This window comes from Gorilla gorilla, chromosome 17, assembly GCF_029281585.2.
Source record: "Gorilla gorilla gorilla isolate KB3781 chromosome 17, NHGRI_mGorGor1-v2.1_pri, whole genome shotgun sequence".
Classification (NCBI taxonomy): Eukaryota; Metazoa; Chordata; class Mammalia; order Primates; family Hominidae; genus Gorilla; species Gorilla gorilla.
The window spans coordinates 115,098,738-115,121,213 of NC_073241.2; positions in this window are offsets into that span (position 1 = coordinate 115,098,738).

Below are 22,476 nucleotides of genomic sequence, written 5' to 3' on the forward strand. Positions count from 1 at the left end.
ATGGCGGTGTAGATATTTCCATGTTCATAGAGATGGCGGTGTAGATATTTCCATGTTTATAGGCATAGTGGTGTAGATAATTCCAATTTTATACAGATAGCAGTGTAGATATTTCCAAGTTCATAAAGATAGCGGTGTAGATATTTCCACGTTTATAGAGATGGCGGTGTAGATATTTCCATGTTCATACAGATGGCGGTGTAGATATTTCCATGTTTATAGAGATGGCAGTGTAGATATTTTCATATTTACATAGATGGCGGTGTAGATATTTCCATGTCCATACAGGTGGCGGTGTAGATATTTACAGGTTCATACAGATGGCCGTGTAGATATTTCCATGTTCGTACGAATGGCAGTGGAGGTATTTCCATGTTCATACAGGTGGCGGTGTAGATATTTCCATGCTTATACAGATAGCAGTGTAGTTATTTCCATGTTTATAGAGATAGCGGTGTAGTTATTTCCATGTTTATAGAGATAGCGGTGTAGATATTTGCATGTATATACAGATAGCAGTGTGTTTTTTCCATGTTCATACAGATAGCGGTATAGATATTTTCACCTTTGTAGAGATGGCGGTGTAGATATTTCCATGTTCATACAGATGGCGGTGAAGATATTTCCATGTTCATACAGATGGCGGTGTAGGTATTTCCATGTTCATACACATGGCGGTTTAGATATTTCCATGTTCATAGAGACGGCGGTGTAGATATTTCCATGTTCATACAAATGGCGGTGTAGATATTTCCATGTTCATACAGTTAGCGGTGTAGATATTTCCATGTTCACACATATGGCGGTGTAGATATTTACATGTTCATACAGATGGCGGTGTAGATATTTCCAGGTTCGTACGGATGGCAGTGTAGATATTTTCATGTTCATACAGGTTGCGGTGTAGATATTTCCATGTTTATACAGATAGCAGTGTAGTTATTTCCATGTCTATAGAGATTACAGTGTAGATATTTCCATTGATATACAGATAGCTGTGTAGATATTTGCATGTTCATACAGATAGCGGTGTAGAAATTTCCATGTTCGTACCGATAGCGGTGTAGATATTTCCATGTTCATACAGATAGCGGTGTAGATATCTCCATGTTCATACAGATAACTGTGTAGATAATTCCATGTTCATACAGAGAGCCTTGTAGATATTTCCATGTTCATACAGTTAGCGGTGTATATATTTCCATGTTCATACAGATGGCGGTGTAGATATTTACATGTTCATACAGATGGCTGTGTAGATATTTCCATGTTCGTAGAGTTGGCGGTGTAGATATTTCCATGTTTATGCAGATAGCGGTATAGATATTTCCATGTATATACAGATGGCGGTGTAGATATTTCCATATTTATAGAGATGGCGGTCTAGATATTTCCATGTTTATAGAGATAGTGGTGTAGTTATTTCCAAGTTTATAGAGACAGCGTGGTAGTTATTTCCATGCTTATACAGATAGCGGTGAAGATATTTCCATGTTTATACAGATAGTGGTGTAGATATTTCCATGTTTATACAGATAGCAGTGTAGATATTTCCCTGTTTATACAGATAGTGGTGTAGATAATTTCAATTTTATACAGATAGCAGTGTAGATATTTTCAAGTTCAAAAAGATAGCGGTGTTGATACTTCCACCTTTATAGAGATGGCAGTGTAGATATTTCCATGTTCATGCAGATAGCGTTGTAGATATTTCCATGTTCATCCAGATGCCGGTGTAGATATATCCATGTTCATACAGATGGCGGTGAAGATATTTCCATGTTCATACAGATGGCGGTGTAGATTTTTCATGTTTATAGAGATCGTGGTGTAGATATTTTCATGTTTACACAGATGGCGGTGTAGATATTTCCATGTTTACACAGATAGCGGTGTAGACATTTCCATGTTTACACTGATAGCGGTGTGGATATTTCCATGTTTATGCAGACAGCGGTGTAGATATTTCCATGTTTGTACAGATAGCGGTGCGGATATTTCCATGTTTACACAGATAGTTCGGCAGATATTTCCATGTATATACAGATTGCGTTGTAGATATTTCCATCTTAATACAGATGGCGGTGTAGATATGTCCATGTTCGTACAGATGGCGGTGTAGATATTTTGAAGTTTATAGAGATAGCGCTGTAGTTATTTTCATATTTATAGAGATAGCAGTGTAGATATTTCCATTGATATACAGAGAGCTGTGTAGATATTTGCATGTCCATACAGATAACGCTGTAGATATTTTCATGTTCATACAGATAGCGGTGTAGACATTTCCATGTTCATACAGTTAGCAGTGTAGATATTTCCATGTTCCTACAGATGGAGGTGTAGATATTTACATGTTCATACAGAAGGCAGTGTAGATATTTCCATGTTCATACATATGGCGGTGTAGATATTTCCATGTTCATGGAGATGGCGGTGTAGAAATTTCCATGTTCATACAAATGGTGGTGTAGATATTTCCATGTTCATAGAGATGGCGGTGTAGGTATATCCATGTTTATACAGATAGCAATGTAGTCATTTCCATGTTTATAGAGATGGCAGTGTAGATATTTCCATTGATATACAGATAGCTGTGTAGATATTTGCATGTTCATACATATAGCGGTGTAGATATTTCCATGTTCATGCTGATAGCGGTGTAGATATTTCCATGTTCATACAGTTAGCTTTGACGATATTTCCATGTTCATACAGATGGTGGTGTAGATATTTCCATGTTCATACAGGTGGCGGTGTAGATATTTCCATGTTCATACTGATGGTGGTGTAGATATTTCCATGTACATACAGATGGTGGTGTAGATGTTTCCATGTTCGTACGGATGGCAGTGCAGATATTTCCATGTTCATACCGGTGGCGGTGTAGATATTTCCATGTTTTTACAGATAGCTGTGTAGATATTTCCATGTTTATAGAGATAGCAGTGTAGATATTTCCTTTGATATACAGAGAGCTGTGTAGATATTTGCATGTTCATACAGATAGCGGTGTAGATATTTCCATGTTCATACAGATAGCGGTGTAGATATTTCCATATTCATACAGATAACGGTGTAGATATATCCATGTTCATACAGATAGCGGTGTAGATATTTGCATGTTCATACAGTTAGCGGTGTAGATATTTCCATGTTCATACAGATGGCGGTGTAGATATTTACATGTTCATACAGATGGCGGTGTAGATATTTCCATGTTCGTACAGATGGCGGTGTAGATATTTCCATGTTCATGGAGATGGGGGTGTAGATATTTCCATGTTCATACAAATGGCGGTGTACATATTTCCATGTTCATAGAGATGGCGGTGTACATATTTCCATGTTTATACACATAGCAATGTAGTTATTTCCATGTTTATAGAGATAGCAGTGTAGATATTTCCATTGATATACAGATAGCTGTGTAGATATTTGCATGTTCATACAGATAGCGGTGTAGTTATTTCCATGTTCATGCAGATAACGGTGTAGATATTTCCATGGATATACAGATAGCCGTGTAGATATTTGCATGTTCATACAGATTGCGGTGTAGGTATTTCCATGTTAGTACAGATAGCGGTGTAGATATTTCCATTTTCATACAGTTAGCGGTTTAGATATTTCCATGTTCATACAGTTAGCGGTGTAGATATTTACATGTTCATACACACGGCGCTGTAGATATTTCCATGTTCGTACAGATGGCGTTGTAGATATTTCCATGTTCATAGAGATGGCGGTGTAGATATTTCCATGTTTATGCTGATAGCGGTGTAGAGATTTCCATGTTTATGCAGATGGTGGTGTAGATATTTCCATGTTTATAGAGATAGTGGTGTAGTTATTTCCAAGTTTATAGAGACAGTGTTGCAGATATTTCCATGTTTATACAGATAGCGGTGAAGATATTTCCATGTTTATACAGATAGCGGTGTAGATATTTCCATGTTTATACAGATAGCAGTGTAGATATTTAAATGTTTATAGAGATAGTGGTGTAGATAATTCCAATTTTATACAGAGAGCATTGTAGATATTTCCAAATTCATAGAGATAGCGGTGTAGATATTTCCACGTTTATAGAGATGGCGGTGTACATATTTCCATGTTCATACAGATGGCGGTGTAGATATTTCCATGTTTATAGAGATGGCGGTGTAGATATTTTCATGTTTACTCAGATGGCGGTGTAGATATTTCCGTGTTTACACAGATAGCGGTGTGGATATTTCCATGTTTATGCAGATAGCGGAGTAGATATTTCCATGTTTATACAGATAGCGCTGCAGATATTTCCATGTTTATACAGATAGTTGGGCAGATATTTCCATGTTTATTCAGATAGCGGTGTAGATGTTTCCATATTAATACAGATGGCGGTGTAGTTAAGTCCATGTTCGTACAGATGGCGTTGTACATATTTCCATGTTCATACAGATGGCGTTGTAGATATTTCGAAGTTTATAGAGATAGCGGTGTAGTTATTTCCATATTTATAGAGAAATCTGTGTAGATATTTCCATGTATATGCAGATAGCTGTGTAGATATTTCCATGTTCATGCAGAAAGCGGTGTAGATATTTCCATGTTCATCCAGATGCCGGTGTAGATATATCCATGTTCATACAGATGGCGGTGCAGATATTTCCATGTTCGTACGGATGGCAGTGTAGATATTTCCATGTTCATACAGGTGGCGGTGTAGATATTTCCACGTTTATACAGATAGCAGTGTAGTTATTTCCATGTTTACAGAGATAGCAGTGTAGATATTTCCATTGGTATACAGATAGCTGTGTAGATATTTGCATATTGATACAGATAGCGGTGTAGATATTTCCATGTTCATACAGATAGCGGTGTAGATATTTCCATGTTCATACAGAGAGCGGTGTAGATGTTTCCATGTTCATACAGATAGTTTTGTAGATATTTCCATGTTCATACAGATGGTGGTATAGGTATTTCCATGTTTATACAGATAGCGGTATGGATATTTCCATGTTTATACAGATGGTGGTGTAGATATTTCCATGTTTATAGAGATGCTGGTCTAGATATTTTCATGTTTACAGAGATAGTGGTGTAGTTATTTCCAAGTTTGTAGAGACAGCGTTGTAGATATTTCCATGTTTATACAGATAGCGGTGAAGATATTTCCATGTTTATACAGATAGCAGTGTAGATATTTCCATGTTTATACAGATAGCAGTGTAGATATTTCCATGTTTATAGAGATAGTGGTGTAGATAATTTCAAATTTATACAGAGAGCTGTGTAGATATTTCCAAGTTCATACAGATACCGGTGTAGATATTTCCACGTTTATAGAGATGGTGGTGTAGATATTTCCATGTTCATACAGAAGGCGGTGTAGATATTTCCATGTTTATGGGGATGGCGGTGTAGATATTTTCATGTTTACACAGATGGCGGTGTAGATATTTCCATGTTTACACAGATAGCGGTGTGGATATTTCCATGTTTATGCAGATAGCAGTGTAGATATTTCCATGTTTATACAGATAGCGGTGCGGATATTTCCATGTTTATACAGATAGTTGGGCAGATATTTCCATGTTTATACAGATAGCGGTGTGGATATTTCCATCTTAATACAGATGGCGGTGTAGATATGTCCATGTTCGTACAGATGGCGTTGTAGATATTTCCATGTTCATACAGATGGCGGTGTAGATATTTTGAAGTTTATAGAGATAGCGCTGTAGTTATTTCCATATGTAGAGAGAAATCTGTGTAGATATTTCCATGTTTATGCATATAGCTGTGTAGATATTTCCATGTTCATGCAGATAGCGTTGTAGATATTTCCATGTTCATCCAGATGCCGGTGTAGATATATCCATGTTCATACAGATGGCGGTGAAGATATTTCCATGTTCATACAGATGGCGGTGTAGATATTTCCATGTTCATACAAATGGCGGTGTAGATATTTCCATGATCATAGAGATGGCGGTGTAGATATTTCCATGTTCATACAGTTAGCGGTGTAGATATTTCCATGTTCCTACAGATGGCGGTGCAGATATTTCCATGTTCATACAGATGGCGGTGTAGATATTTCCATGTTCATACAGATGGCGGTGTAGATATTTCCATGTTCATGGAGATGACGGTGTAGATATTTCCATGTTTATGCAGGTAGCGGTATAGGTATTTCCATGTTTATACAGATGGTGGTGTAGATATTTCAATGTTTATAGAGATGGCGGTCTAGATATTTCCATGTTTATACCCATAGCGGTGAAGATATTTCCATGTTTATACAGATAGCGGTGTAGATATTTCCATGTTTATACAGATAGCGGTGTAGATATTTCCATGTTTATGGAGATAGTGCTGTAGATAATTTCAATTTTATACTGAGAGCAGTGTAGATATTTCCAAGTTCATACAGATAGCGATGTAGATATTTCCACGTTTATAGAGATGGCGGTGTAGATATTTCCATGTTTATACAGATAGCAGTGTAGGTATTTCCATGTTTATAGAGATAGCAGTGTAGATATTTCCATTGATATGCAGCTAGCTGTGTAGATATTTGCATGTTCATGCAGATAGCGGTGTAGATATTTCCATGTTCATACAGATGGCGGTGTAGATATTTCCATCTTCATACAGATAGCAGTGTAGATATTTCCATGTTCATACAGATAGCGGTGTAGATATTTCCATGTTCATACAGATAGCGGTGTAGATATTTCCATGTTCCTACAGATGGCGGTGTAGATATTTCCATGTTCCTACAGATGGCGGTGTAGATATTTCCATGTTCATACAGATGGCGGTGTAGGTGTATCCATGTTCGTACGGATGGCAGTGTAGATATTTCCATGTTCATACAGGTGTCGGTGTAGATATTTCCATGTTTATACAGATAGCAGTGTAGTTATTTCCATGTTTATAGAGATAGCAGTGTACATATTTCCATTGATATACAGATAGCTGTGTAGATATTTGCATGTTCATACAGATAGCGGTGTAGGTATTTCCATTTAAGTACAGATAGCGGTGTAGATATTTCCATGTTCATACAGATAGCGGTATAGATATTTCCATGTTCATACAGATAACGGTGTGGATATTTCCCTGTTCATACAGATAGCGGTGTAGATATTTCCATGTTCATACAGTTAGTGGTGCAGATATTTCCATGTTCATACAGATGGCGGTGTAGATATTTACATGTTCATACAGATTGCGGTGTAGATATTTCCATGTTCGTACAGATGGTGGTGTAGATATTTCCATGTTCATAGAGATGGCGGTGTAGACATTTCCATGTTTATGCAGATAGCAGTATAGATATTTCCATGTTTATACAGATGGTGGTGTAGATATTTCCATGTTTATAGAGATGTTGGTCTAGATATTTCCATGTTTACAGAGATAGTGGTGTAGTTATTTCCAAGTTTATAGAGACAGCGCTGTAGATATTTCCATGCTTATACAGATAGCGGTGAAGATATTTCCATGTTTATACACATAGCGGTGTAGATTTTTCCATGTTTATACAGATAGCAGTGTTGATATTTCTGTGTTTATAGAGATAGTGGTGTAGATAATTTCAATTTTATACCGAGAGCACTGTAGATATTTCCAAGTTCATACAGATAGCGGTGCGGATATTTCCACGTTTATAGAGATGGCGGTGTAGATATTTCCATGTTCATACAGACGGTGGTGTAGATATTTCCATGTTTATAGCGATGGCGGTGTAGATATTTTCATGTTTACACAGATGGCGGTGTAGGTATTTCCCTATTTACACAGATAGCGGTGTAGACATTTCCATGTTTACACAGATAGCGGTGTGGATATTTCCATGTTTATGCAGATAGCGGTGTAGATATTTCCATGTTTATACAGATAGCGGTGCGGATATTTCCATGTTTATACAGATAGTTGGGAAGATATTTCCATGTTTATACAGATAGCGGTGTAGATATTTCCATCTTAATATAGATGGCTTTGTAGATAGGTCCATGTTTGTACAGATGGCGGTGTAGATATTTCCATGTTCATACAGATGGCGGTGTAGATATTTCGAAGTTTATAGAGATAGCCCAGTAGTTATTTCCATATTTATAGAGAAATCTGTGTAGATATTTCCATGTATATGCAGATAGCTGTGTAGATATTTGCAAGTTCATACAGATAGCGGTGTAGATATTTGCACGTTTATAGAGATGGCGGTGTAGATATTTCCATGTTCATACAGATGGCGGTGTAGATATTCCCATGTTTATAGAGATGGCGGTGTAGATATTTTCATGTTTACACTGATGGCGGTGTAGATATTTCTATGTTCATACAAATGGCGGTGTATATATTTCCGTGTTCGTAGAGATGGCGGTGTAGTTATTTCCGTGTTCATACAAGTGGCGGTGTAGATATTTCCATGTTCATAGAGATGGCAGTGTAGATATTTCCATGTTTATACAGATAGAAGTGTAGTTATTTCCATGTTAATAGAGACAGCAGTGTAGATAATTCCATTGATATACAGATAGCTTTGAAGATATTTGCATGTTTATTCAGATAGCGGTGTAGATATTTCCATGTTCATACAGATTGCAGTGTAGATATTTCCATGTTCATACAGATAGCAGTGTAGATATTTCCATGTTAATACAGATAGCGGTGTAGATATTTCCATGTTCTCACAGATAGCAGTGTAGATATTTCCATGTTCATACAGATGGCGGTGTAGATATTTCCATATTCACACAGATAGCGGTGTAGATATTTCCATGTTCATACAGTTAGCGGTGTAGATATTTCCATGTTCACACAGATAGCGGTGTAGATATTTCCATGTTCATACAAGTAGCGGTGTAGATATTTCCATGTTCATACAGATGGCGGTGTAGATATTTACATGTTCATACAGATGGCAGTGTAGATATTTCCATGTTCGTATGGATGGCAGTGTAGATATTTCCGTGTTCGTACAGGTGGCGCTGTAGATATTTCCATGTTTATACAGATAGCAGTGTAGTCATTTCCATATTTATAGAGATAGCAATGTAGATATTTCCATTGATATACAGATAGCTGTGTAGATATTTGCATGTTCATACAGATAGCGGTGTAGATATTTACATGTTCATACAGATGGCGGTGTAGATATTTCCATGTTCGTACAGATGGCGGTGTAGATATTTCCATGTTCATACCGATAGCGGTGTAGATATTTCCATGTTCATACAGATAACGGTGTAGATATTTCCATGTTCATACAGATGGCGGTGTAGATATTTACATGTTCATACAGATGGCGGTGTAGATATTTCCATGTTCGTACAGATGGCGGTGTACATATTTCCATGTTCATAGAGGCGGTGGTGTAGATTTTTCCATGTTTATGCAGATAGCGGTATAGATATTTCCATGTTTATACAGATGGTGGTGTAGATATTTCCATGTTTATGGGGATGGCGGTGTAGATATTTTCATGTTTACACAGATGGCGGTGTAGATATTTCCATGTTTACACAGATAGCGCTGTAGACATTTCCATGTTTACACAGATAGCGGTGCGGATATTTCCGTGTTTATGCAGATAGCAGTGTAGATATTTCCATGTTTATACAGATAGCGGTGCGGATATTTCCATGTTTATACAGATAGTTGGGCAGATATTTCCAAGTTTATACAGATAGCGGTGTAGATATTTCCATCTTAATACAGATGGCAGTGTAGATATGTCCATGTTTGTACAGATGGCAGTGTAGATATTTCCATGTTCATACAGATGGCGGTGTAGATATTTCGAAGTTTATAGAGATAGTGCTGTAGTTATTTCCATATTTATAGAGAAATCTGTATAGATATTTCCATGTATATTCAGATAGCTGTGTAGATATTTCCATGTTCATGCAGATAAGCGGTGTAGATATTTCCATGTTCATCCAGATGCCGGTGTAGATATATCCATGTTCATACAGATGGTGGTGAAGATATTTCCATGTTCATACAGACGGCGGTGTAGATATTTCCATGTTCATACAAATGGCGGTGTAGATATTTCCATGTTCATAGAGATGGCGGTGTAGATATTTTCATGTTCACACAAATGGCGGTGTAGATATTTCCATGTTCATAGAGATGGCGGTGTGGATATTTCCATGTTTATACAGATAGGAGTGTAGTTATTTCCATGTTTATTGAGATAGCAGTATAGGTATTTCCATTGATATACAGATAGCTGTGTAGATATTTGCTTGTTTATACAGATAGCGCTGTAGATATTTCCATGTTCATAAAGATAGCGTTGTAGATATTTCCATGTTCATACAGATAGCGGTGTAGATATTTCCATGTTCATACAGATAGCGGTGTAGATATTTCCATGTTCATACAGATAGCCTTGTAGATATTTCCATGTTCATACAGTTAGCGGTGTAGATATTTCCATGTTTATAGAGATAGTTGTGTAGTTATTTCCAAGTTATAGAGACAGCGTTGTAGATATTTCCATGTTTATACAGATAGCGGTGAAGATATTTCCATGTTTATACAGATAACAGTGTAGATATTTCCATGTTCATAGAGATAGTGGTGTAGATAATTTCAATTTTATACAGATAGCAGTGTAGATATTTCCACGTTCATACCGATAGCGGTTTAGATATTTTCACGTTTATAGAGATGGCGGTGTAGATATTTCCATGTTCATACATATAGCGGTGTAGATATTTCCATGTTCATACAGATAGCGGTGTAGATATTTCCATGTTCATACAGATAGCGGTGTAGTTATTTCCATGTTCATACAGTTAGCGGTGTAGATATTGCCATGTTTATTGAGATAGTGGTGTAGTTATTTCCAAGTTTATAGAGACAGTGTTGTAGATATTTCCATGTTTATACAGATAGCGGTGAAGATATTTCCATGTTTATACAGATAGCGGTGTAGATATTTCCATGTTTATACAGATAACAGTGTAGATATTTCCATGTTTATAGAAATAGTGGTGTAGATAATTTCAATTTTATACAGATAGCAGTGTAGATATTTCCAAGTTCATACCGATAGCGGTGTAGATATTTTCACGTTTATAGTGATGGCGGTGTAGATATTTCCATGTTCATAGAGATAGCGGTGTAGATATTTCCATGTTCATACAGGTAGCGGTGTAGATATTTCCATGTCCATACAGGTGGCGGTGTAGATATTTACAGGTTCATACAGATGGCCGTGTAGATATTTCCATGTTCGTACGAATGGCAGTGGAGGTATTTCCATGTTCATACAAGTGGCGGTGTAGATATTTCCATGCTTATACAGATAGCAGTGTAGTTATTTCCATGTTTATAGAGATAGCGGTGTAGATATTTCCATTGATATACAGATAACTCTGTAGATATTTGCATGTTCATACAAATAGCGGTGTAGGTATTTCCATGTTCGTACAGATAGCGGTGTAGATATTTCCATGTTCATACAGATGGCGGTGTAGGTATTTCCATGTTCATACAGGTAACGGTGTAGATATTTCCATGTTCATACAGATATCGGTGTAGATATTTCCAAGTTAATACTGTTAGCGCTGTAGATATTTCCATGTTCATACAGATGGCGGTGTAGATATTTCCATGTTCACGCAGATGGCGGTGTACATACTTCCATGTTCGTACAGATGGCGGTGTAGATATTTCCATTTTCATAGAGATGGCGGTGTAGATATTTGCATGTTTATGCAGATAGCGGTATAGATATTTCCATGTTTCTACAGATGGTGGTGTAGATATTTCCATGTTTATAGAGATGGCGGTGCAGATATTTCCATGTTCATACTGATGGCTGTGTAGATATTTCCATGTTTATAGAGATGGCGGTGTAGATATTTTCATGTTTACACAGATGGCGGTGTTGATATTTCCACGTTTACACAGATTGCGGTGTAGACATTTCCATGTTTACACAGATAGCGGTGCGGATATTTCCATGTTTATGCAGATAGCGGAGTAGATATTTCCATGTTCATACAGATAGCGGTGCGGGTATTTCCTTGTTTATAGAGATAGTGGTGCAGATATTCCCATGTTTATAAAGATAGCGGTGTAGACATTTCCATCTTAATACAGATGGCGGTGTAGATATGTCCATGTTCGTACAGATGGCGGTGTAGATATTTCCATGTTCATACAGATGGCGGTGTAGATATTTCGAAGTTTATAGAGACAGCGCTGTAGTTATTTCCATATTTATAGAGAAATCTATGAAGATATTTCCATGTATATGCAGATAGCTGTGTAGATATTTCCATGTTCATACAGATGGCGGTGTAGATATTTCCATGTTTATGCAGATAGCAGTGTAGTTATTTCCATGTTTATAGAGATAGCAGTGTAGATATTTCCATTGATATACAGATAGGTGTGTAGATATTTGCATGTTCATACAGATAGCGGTGTAGATATTTCCATGTTCATACAGATAGCGGTGTCGATATTTCCATGTTTATACTGATAGTGGTGCGGATATTTCCATGTTTATACAGATAGTTGGGCAGATATTTCCATGTTCTTACAGATGGCGGTGAAGTTAATTCCATGTTCATACAGATGGCGGTGTAGATATTTCCATGTTCATACAAATGGCGGTGTAGTTATTTGTATGTTCATAGAGATGGCGCTGTAGTTATTTCCATGTTTATAGAGATAGCGGTGTAGTTATTTCCATGTTTATAGAGATAGCGTTGTAGGTATTTGCATGTATATACAGATAGCAGGGTGATTTTTTCCATGTTCATACAGATAGCGGTATAGATATTTTCACCTTTGTAGAGATGGCGGTGTAGTTATTTCCATGTTCATACAGATGGCGGTGAAGATATTTCCATGTTCATTCAGATGGCGGTGTAGATATTTCCATGTTCATACACATGGCGGTTTAGATATTTCCATGTTCATAGAGACGGCGGTGTAGATATTTCCATGTTCATACAAATGGCGGTGTAGATATTTCCATGTTCATACAGATAGCGGTGTAGATATTTCCATGTTCATACAGTTATCGGTGTAGATATTTCCATGTTCACACACATGGCGGTGTAGATATTTACATGTTCATACAGATGGCGGTGTAGATATTTCCAGGTTCGTACGGATGGCAGTGTAGATATTTCCATGTTCATACAGGTGGCGGTGTAGATATTTCCATGTTTATACAGATAGCAGTGTAGTTATTTCCATGTTTATAGAGATAGCAGTGTAGATATTTCCATTGATATACAGATAGGTGTGTAGATATTTGCATGTTCATACAGATAGCGGTGTAGATATTTCCATGTTCATACAGATAGCGGTGTCGATATTTCCATGTTTATACTGATAGTGGTGCGGATATTTCCATGTTTATACAGATAGTTGGGCAGATATTTCCATGTTAATACAGATAGCGGTGTAGATATTTCCATCTTAATACAGATGGCGGTGTAGATATGTCCATGTTCATACAGATGGCGTTGTACATATTTCCATGTTGATACAGATGGCGGTGTAGATATTTTGAAGTTTATAGAGATATGGCTGTAGTTATTTCCATATTTATTGAGAAATCTGTGTAGAGATTTCCATGTATATGCAGATAGCTTTGTAGATATTTCCATTTTCATGCAGATAGCGGTGTAGATATTTCCATGTTCTTACAGATAGCGGTGTAGATATTTCCATGTTCATGCAGATAGCAGTGTAGATATTTCTAAGTTCATACAGATAGCGGTGGAGATATTTCCACGTTTATAGAGATGGCGGTGTAGATATTTCCATGTTCATACAGATGGCGGTGTAGATATTTCCATGCTTATAGAGATGGCGGTGTAGATATTTTCATGTTTTCACAGATAGCGGTGTAGACATTTCCATGTTTACACAGATAGCGGTGTGGATATTTCCATGTTTATACAGATAGCGGTGAGGATATTTCCATGTTAATACAGATAGTGGTGCAGATATTTCCATGCTTATACAGATAGCGGTGTAGATATTTCCATCTTAATACAGATGGCGGTGTATATATGTCCATGTTCGTACAGATGGCGGTGTAGATATTTCCATGTTCATACTGATGGTGGTGTAGGTATTTCGAAGTTTATAGAGATAATGCTGTAGTTATTTCCATATTTATAGAGAAATCTGTGAAGATATTTCCATGTACATGCAGATAGCTGTGTAGATATTTCCATGTTCATGCAGATAGCTTTGTAGTTATTTCCATGTTCATCCAGATGCCAGTGTAGACATATCCATGTTCATACAGATGGCGGTGAAGATATTTCCATGTTCATACACATGGCGGTGTAGATATTTCCACGTTCATACAAATGGCGGTGAAGATATTTCCATGTTCATAGAGATGGCGGTGTAGATATTTCCATGTTTATACAGACAGCAGTGTAGTTATTTCCATGTTTATAGAGATAGCAGTGTAGATATTTACATTGATATACAGATAGCTTTGAAGAGATTTGCATGTTCATACAGATATCGGTGTAGATATTTCCATGTTCATACACATAGCGGTGTAGATATTTTCATGTTCATACAGAGAGCGGTGTAGATATTTCCATCTTCATACAGATAGCGGTGCAGATATTTCCATGTTCCTACAGTTAGCGGTGTAGATATTTCCGTGTTCATTCAGATGGCAGTGTAGATATTTACATGTTCATACAGATGGCGGTGTAGATATTTCCATGTTCGTACAGATGGCGGTGTAGATATTTCCATGTTCATATAGATGGCGGTGTAGATATTTCCTTGTTTATGCAGATAGCGGTATAGATATTTCCATGTTTATACAGATGTTGGTGTAGATATTTCCATGTTTATAGAGATGGCGGTCTAGATATTTCCATGGTTATAGAGATAGTGGTGTAGTTATTTCCAAGTTTATAGAGACAGCGTTGTAGATATTTCCATGTTTATAGAGATAGCGATGAAGATATTTCCATGTTTATATAGATAGCGGTGTAGATATTTCCATGTTCATACAGAGAGCGGTGTAGGTATTTCCATGTTTATAGAGATAGTGATGTAGATAATTCCAATTTTATACAGATAGCAGTGTAGATATTTCCAAGTTCATACAGATAGCGGTGGAGGTATTTCCATGTTTTTACAGATAGCGGTGTAGATATTTCTATGTTTATAGAGATGGCGGTCTAGATATTTCCATGTTTTTAGAGATAGCGGTGTAGTTATTTCCTTGTTTATAGAGAAAGCTGGGTAGATATTTCGATGTATATGCAGTTAACTGTGTAGATATTTCCATGTTCATACAGATAGCGGTGTAGATATTTCCATGTTCATACACATAGCGGTGTAGATATTTCCAAGTTCATACAGATGGCGGTGAAGTTAATTCCATGTTCATACAGATGGCGGTGTAGATATTTCCATGTTCATACAAATGGCGGTGTAGTTATTTGCATGTTCACAGAGATGGCGCTGTAGTTATTTCCATGTTTATAGAGATAGCGGTGTAGTTATTTCCATGTTTATAGAGATAGGGTTGTAGGTATTTGCATGTATATACAGATAGCAGGGTGATTTTTTCCATGTTCATACAGATAGCGGTATAGATATTTTCACCTTTGTAGAGATGGCGGTGTAGTTATTTCCATGTTCATACAGATGGCGGTGAAGATATTTCCATGTTCATTCAGATGGCGGTGTAGATATTTCCATGTTCATACACATGGCGGTTTAGATATTTCCATGTTCATAGAGACGGCGGTGTAGATATTTCCATGTTCATACAAATGGCGGTGTAGATATTTCCATGTTCATACAGATAGCGGTGTAGATATTTCCATGTTCATACAGTTAGCGGTGTAGATATTTCCATGTTCACACACATGGCGGTGTAGATATTTACATGTTCATACAGATGGCGGTGTAGATATTTCCAGGTTCGTACGGATGGCAGTGTAGATATTTCCATGTTCATACAGGTGGCGGTGTAGATATTTCCATGTTTATACAGATAGCAGTGTAGTTATTTCCATGTTTATAGAGATTGCAGTGTAGATATTTCCTTTGATATACAGATAGCTGTGTAGATATTTGCATGTTCATACAGATAGCGGTGTAGAAATTTCCATGTTTATACAGATAGCGGTGTAGATATTTCCATGTTCATACAGATAGCGGTGTAGATATTTCCATGTTCATACAGATAACGGTGTAGATATTTCCATGTTCATACAGATAGCCTTGTTGATATATCCATGTTCATACAGTTAGCGGTGTATATATTTCCATGTTCATACAGATGGCGGTGTAGATATTTACATGTTCATACAGATGGCGGTGTAGATATTTCCATGTTCGTAGAGATGGCGGTGCAGATATTTCCATGTTCCTACAGTTAGCGGTGTAGATATTTCCGTGTTCATACAGATGGCAGTGTAGATATTTACATGTTCATACAGATGGCGGTGTCGATATTTCCATGTTCGTACAGATGGCGGTGTAGATATTTCCATGTTCATATAGATGGCGGTGTAGATATTTCCTTGTTTATGCAGATAGCGGTATAGATATTTCCATGTTTATACAGATGTTGGTGTAGATATTTCCATGTTTATAGAGATGGCGGTCTAGATATTTCCATGGTTATAGAGATAGTGGTGTAGTTATTTCCAAGTTTATAGAGACAGCGTTGTAGATATTTCCATGTTTATAGAGATAGCGATGAAGATATTTCCATGTTTATATAGATAGCGGTGTAGATATTTCCATGTTCATACAGAGAGCGGTGTAGGTATTTCCATGTTTATAGAGATAGTGATGTAGATAATTCCAATTTTATACAGATAGCAGTGTAGATATTTCCAAGTTCATACAGATAGCGGTGGAGGTATTTCCATGTTTTTACAGATAGCGGTGTAGATATTTCTATGTTTATAGAGATGGCGGTCTAGATATTTCCATGTTTTTAGAGATAGCGGTGTAGTTATTTCCTTGTTTATAGAGAAAGCTGTGTAGATATTTCGATGTATATGCAGTTAACTGTGTAGATATTTCCATGTTCATAAAGATAGCGGTGTAGATATTTCCATGTTCATACACATAGCGGTGTAGATATTTCCAAGTTCATACAGATGGCGGTGAAGTTAATTCCATGTTCATACAGATGGCGGTGTAGATATTTCCATGTTCATACAAATGGCGGTGTAGTTATTTGCATGTTCATAGAGATGGCGCTGTAGTTATTTCCATGTTTATAGAGATAGCGGTGTAGTTATTTCCATGTTTATAGAGATAGCGTTGTAGGTATTTGCATGTATATACAGATAGCAGGGTGATTTTTTCCATGTTCATACAGATAGCGGTATAGATATTTTCACCTTTGTAGAGATGGCGGTGTAGTTATTTCCATGTTCATACAGATGGCGGTGAAGATATTTCCATGTTCATTCAGATGGCGGTGTAGATATTTCCATGTTCATACACATGGCGGTTTAGATATTTCCATGTTCATAGAGACGGCGGTGTAGATATTTCCATGTTCATACAAATGGCGGTGTAGATATTTCCATGTTTATACAGATAGCGGTGCAGATATTTCCATCTTTATACAGATAGTTGGGCAGATATTTCCATGTTTATTCAGATAGCGGTGTAGATGTTTCCATATTAATACAGATGGCGGTGTAGTTATGTCCATGTTCGTACAGATGGCGTTGTACATATTTCCATGTTCATACAGATGGCGTTGTAGATATTTCGAAGTTTATAGAGATAGCGGTGTAGTTATTTCCATATTTATAGAGAAATCTGTGTAGATATTTCCATGTATATGCAGATATCTGTGTAGATATTTCCATGTTCATGCAGAAAGCGGTGTAGATATTTCCATGTTCATCCAGATGCCGGTGTAGACATATCCATGTTCATACAGATGGCGGTGAAGATATTTCCATGTTCATACAGATGGCGGTGAAGATATTTCCATGTTTATAGAGATGGCGGTGTAGATATTTCCATGTTCATACAGATGGCGGTGTAGATATTTACATGTTCATACAGATGGCGGTGCAGATATTTCCATGTTCGTACGGATGGCAGTGTAGATATTTCCATGTTCATACAGGTGGCGGTGTAGATATTTCCACGTTTATACAGATAGCAGTGTAGTTATTCCCATGTTTACAGAGATAGCAGTGTAGATATTTCCATTGGTATACAGATAGCTGTGTAGATATTTGCATATTGATACATATAGTGGTATAGATATTTCCATGTTCATACAGATAGCGGTGTAGATATTTCCATGTTCATACAGAGAGCGGTGTAGATGTTTCCATGTTCACACAGATGGTTTTGTATATATTTCCATGTTCATACAGATGGTGGTATAGGTATTTCCATGTTTATACAGATAGCGGTATGTATATTTCCATGTTTATACAGATGGTGGTGTAGATATTTCCATGTTTATAGAGATGCTGGTCTAGATATTTTCATGTTTACAGAGATAGTGGTGTAGTTATTTCCAAGTTTATAGAGACAGCGTTGTAGATATTTCCATGTTTATACAGATAGCGGTGAAGATATTTCCATGTTTATACAGATAGCGGTGTAGATATTTCCATGTTTATACAGATAGCAGTGTAGATATTTCCATGTTTATAGAGATAGTGGTGTAGATAATTTCAAATTTATACAGAGAGCTGTGTAGATATTTCCAAGTTCATACAGATAGCGGTGTAGATATTTCCACGTTTATAGAGATGGTGGTGTAGATATTTCCATGTTCATAAAGAAGGCGGTGTAGATGTTTCCATGTTTATGGGGATGGCGGTGTAGATATTTTCATGTTTACACAGATGGCGGTGTAGATATTTCCATGTTTACACAGATAGCGGTGTGGATATTTCCATGTTTATGCAGATAGCAGTGTAGATATTTCCATGTTTATACAGATAGCGGTGCGGATATTACCATGTTTATACAGATAGTTGGGCAGATATTTCCATGTTTATACAGATAGCGGTGTGGATATTTCCATCTTAATACAGATGACGGTGTAGATATGTCCATGTTCGTACAGATGGCGTTGTAGATATTTCCATGTTCATACAGATGGCGGTGTAGATATTTTGAAGTTTATAGAGATAGCGCTGTAGTTATTTCCATATGTAGAGAGAAATCTGTGTAGATATTTCCATGTTTATGCATATAGCTGTGTAGATATTTCCATGTTCATGCAGATAGCGTTGTAGATATTTCCATGTTCATCCAGATGCCGGTGTAGATATATCCATGTTCATACAGATGGCGGTGAAGATATTTCCATGTTCATACAAATGGCGGTGTAGATATTTCCATGTTCATACAAATGGCGGTGTAGATATTTCCATGATCATAGAGATGGCAGTGTAGATATTTCCATGTTCATAGAAATGGTGGTGTAGATATTTCCATGTTCATAGAGATGGCGGTGTAGATATTTCCATGTTTGTACAGATAGCAGTGTAGTTATTTCCATGTTTATAGAGATAGTGGTGTATATAATTTCAATTTTATACAGATAGCTGTGTAGATATTTGCATGTTCATACAGATAGCGGTGTAGATATTTCCATGTTCATACAGATAGCGGTGTAGATATTTCCATGTTCATACAGATAGCGGTGTAGATATTTCCATGTTCATACAGATAGCGGTGTAGATATTTCCATGTTCATACAGATAGCGGAGTAGATAATTCCACCTTCATAGTGATGGCGGTGTAGATATTTCTATGTTCATACAGAGGGCGGTGTAGATATTTCCATGTTTATAGAGATGGCGGTGTAGATATTTCCATGTTTATACAAATGGCTTTGTAGATATTTCCATGTTTATAGAGATGGCGGTGTATATATTTCCATGTTTATACAGATGGCGGTGTAGGTATTTACATGATTATAGAGATGGCGGTGTAGATATTTCCATGTTTATACAGAAAGCGGTGTAGATGTTTCCATGTTTACACAGATAGTGGTGTAGACTTTTCCATGTTTACACAGATTGCATAGATATTTAAATGTTTATAGAGGTAGCGGTGTAGCTATTTCCATGTTTACACAGGTAGCGGTGAAGATATTTCCATGTTTACACAAATAGCGGTGTGGATATTTCCATGATTATACAGATAGCGGTGCAGATATTTCCACGTTGATACAGATAGCGGTTCAGATATTTCCATGATTATAAAGATAGCGGTGTAGATATTTCCATGTTTATACAGGTAGTGGTGTAGATAATTCCATGTTTATACAGATAGCGGTGTAGATATTTCCATGTTTATACAGATAGCGGTGTAGATATTTCCATCTTAATACAGATGGCGGTTTAGATATTTCCATGTTCCTACAGATGGCGGTGTAGATATTTCCATGTTCATACAGATGGCGGTGTAGATATTTCCACGTTTATACAGAGGGTGGTTTAGATATTTCCATGTTTAGAGAGATAGCGGTGTAGATATTTCCATGTTGATACACATAGCGTTGTAGAATTATCAGAGTTTATAGATATAGCGGTGTAGACATTTCCCTGTTTATAGATATGGCGGTCTAGATATTTCCTTGTTTATACAGATGGCAGAGTAGATATTTCCATGTTTATACAGATAGCGGTGTAGATACTTCCATTTTTATACAGATAGCAGTGTAGATATTTCCATGTTCATACAGATAGCGGTGTAGATATTTCCACCTTTGTAGAGATGGTGGTGTAGTTATTTCCATGTTCATACAGATGGCTGTGTAGATATTTCCATGTTTATACAGATGGCGGCGTAGATATTTCCATGCTTATACTTGTAGAGGTATAGATATTTCCATGTTTATACAGATGGCGGTCTAGATATTTCTATGCTTATAGAGATAGTGTTGTAGTTATTTCCAAGTTTATAGAGATAGCGGAGTAAATATTTCCATGTTTATACAGACAGCGTTGTAGATATTTCCATGTTCATACAGATAGCGTTGTAGGTATTTCCATGTTCATACGGTTAGCGGTGTAGATATTTCCATGTTCATACAGATGGCGCTGTAGATATTTACATGTTCATACAGATGGCGATGTAGATATTTCCATGTTCGTACGGATGGCAGTGTAGATATTTCCATGTTCATACAGATAGCTTTGTAGATACTTGCATGTTCATACAGATAGCGGTGTAGATATTTCCATGTTCATTCAGATAGCGGTGTAGATATTTCCATGTTCATACACATAGCGGTGTAGATATTTCCATGCTCATACAGATAGCGGTGTAGATATTTCTATGTTCATACAGATAGCGGTGGTGATATTTCCATGTTCATACAGATAGCGGTGTAGTTATTTCCAAGTTTATAGAGACAGCGTTGTAGATATTTCAATGTTTATACAGATAGCGGTGAAGGTATTTCCAAGTTTATACAGATAGCGGTGTAGATATTTAAATGTTTATACAGATAGCGGTGTAGATATTTCCATGTTTATAGAGATAGTGGTGTAGATAATTCCAATTTTATACAGATAGCAGTGTAGATATTTCCAAGTTCATACAGATAGCGGTGTAGATATTTCCACGTTTATACAGATGGCGGTGTAGATATTTCCATGTTCATAGAGATGGCGGTGTAGATATTTCCATGTTTATAGGCATAGTGGTGTAGATAATTCAAATTTTATACAGATAGCAGTGTAGATATTTCCAAGTTCATAAAGATAGCGGTGTAGATATTTCCACGTTTATAGAGATGGCGGTGTAGATATTTCCATGTTCTTACAGATGGCGGTGTAGATATTTCCATGTTTATAGAGATGGCAGTGTAGATATTTTCATATTTACATAGATGGCGGTGTAGATATTTCCATGTGTAGACAGATAGCGGTGTAGACATTTCCATGTTTCCCCAGATAGCGGTGTGGATATTTCCATGTTTATACAGATAGCGGTGCGGATATTTCCATGTATGTACAGATAGTTGGGCAGATATTTCCTTGTTTATACAGATAGCGGTGTAGATATTTCCATCTTAATACAGATGGCGGTGTAGTTATGTCCATGTTCATACAGATGGCGGTGTAGATATTTCGAAGTTTATAGAGATAGCGCTGTAGTTATTTCCATATTTATAGAGAAATCTGTGTAGATATTTCCATGTATATGCAGATAGCTGTGTAGATATTTCCATGTTCTTGCAGATAGCAGTGTAGATATTTCCATGTTCATCCAGATGCCGGTGTAGATATATCCATGTTCATACAGATGGTGGTGAACATATTTCCATGTTCATACAGATGGCGTTGTAGATAATTCCATGTTCATACAAATGGCGGTGTAGATATTTCCATGTTCATAGAGATGGCGGTGTAGATACTTCCATGCTCATACAAATGGCGGCGTAGATATTTCCATGTTCATAGAGATGGCGGTGTAGATATT